Source organism: Apteryx rowi, unplaced genomic scaffold (genome assembly GCF_003343035.1).
Source record: "Apteryx rowi isolate R43461 unplaced genomic scaffold, aptRow1 scaffold_498, whole genome shotgun sequence".
NCBI lineage: Eukaryota > Metazoa > Chordata > Aves > Apterygiformes > Apterygidae > Apteryx > Apteryx rowi.
This window is the reverse complement of record NW_020450758.1, coordinates 1-1,451: the sequence shown is the minus strand read 5'-3', so window position 1 is coordinate 1,451 and position 1,451 is coordinate 1.

The following is a 1,451-nucleotide window of genomic DNA, read 5'->3' as shown; positions in this document are numbered from 1 at the left end:
GTTCAGCCTGGCCCAGCTCAGTTCAGCTCGGCCCAGCTGGTTCAGCCAGCTCAGCTTGGCTCGGTTCAGCCCGGCCCAGTTCAGCCCAGCCCAGCCTGGCTCGGTTCGGCCTGCTACAGCCCAGCCCAGCTTGGTACGGCCCGGCTCAGGTTGGCTCAGTTCAGCCCCGTACAGCCACCTCAGTTCAGCCCGGCCCGGTTCACCCAGCCCAGCTCAGTTCAGCCCGGTCCAGCTCAGTTCAGCCCAGTCCAACCCAGCCCAGCTCAGTTGAGCCCAGCCCAGCTCGGTTCAGCCTGGCTTAGTGTGGCCCTGCTCGGCCTGGCTTGGTTCAGCCCCCTACGGCCCAGCTCGGCTTGGCTCGGTTTGGCCCGGCCCAGTTCAGCCCAGCCCAGCTCAGCTCAGCTCAGTTCAGCCTGGCCCAGCTCGGTTCAGCCTGGCTTAGTGTGGCCCAGTTCAGCTTGGCTCGGTTCGGCCCGCTATGACCCAGCTCGGCTTGGCTCAGTTTGGCCCGGCCCAGTTCAGCCCAGCCCAGCCCAGCTCAGCTCAGCTCAGTTCAGCCTGGCCCAGCTCGGTTCAGCCTGGCTTAGTGTGGCCCCGCTCGGCTTGGCTCGGTTCAGCCCACTATGGCCCAGCTCAGCTTGGCTTGGTTTGCCCCGGCCCAGCTCAGCTCAGTTCAGCCTGGCCCAGCTCGGTTCAGCCTGGCTTAGTGTGGCCCAGCTCGGCTTGGCTCGGTTCAGCCCGGCCCAGTTCAGCCCAGCCCAGCTCAGCTCAGTTCAGCCTGGCCCAGCTCGGTTCAGCCTGGCTTAGTGTGGCCCTGCTCGGCTTGGCTCGGTTCAGCCCCCTACGGCCCAGCTCGGCTTGGCTCGGTTTGGCCCGGCCCAGTTCAGCCCAGCTCAGCTCAGCTCAGTTCAGCCTGGCCCAGCTCGGTTCAGCCTGGCTTAGTGTGGCCCCGCTCGGCGTGGCTCGGTTCAGCCCCCTACGGCCCAGTTCGGCTTGGCTCGGTTCAGCCCCCTACGGCCCAGCTCGGCTTGGCTCGGTTCGGCCCGGCCCAGTTCAGCCCAGCCCAGCTCAGCTCAGTTCAGCCTGGCCCAGCTCGGTTCAGCCTGGCTTAGCGTGGCCCGGCCCGGCTTGGCTCGGTTCGGCCCACTATGGCCCAGCTCAGCTTGGCTCGGTTCGGCCCGGCCCAGTTCAGCCCAGCCCAGCCCAGCCCAGCTCAGCTCAGTTCAGCCTGGCCCAGTTTGGTTCAGCCTGGCTTAGCGTGGCCCAGCCCGGCTTGGCTCGGTTCAGCCCACTACGGCCCAGCTCAGCTTGGCTCGGTTCAGCCCCCTACGGCTCAGCTCGGCTTGGCTTGGTTTGGCCCGGCCCAGTTCAGCCCAGCCCAGCTCAGCTCAGTTCAGCCTGGCCCAGCTCGGTTCAGCCTGGCTTAGCGTGGCCCGGCCCGGCTTGGCTCA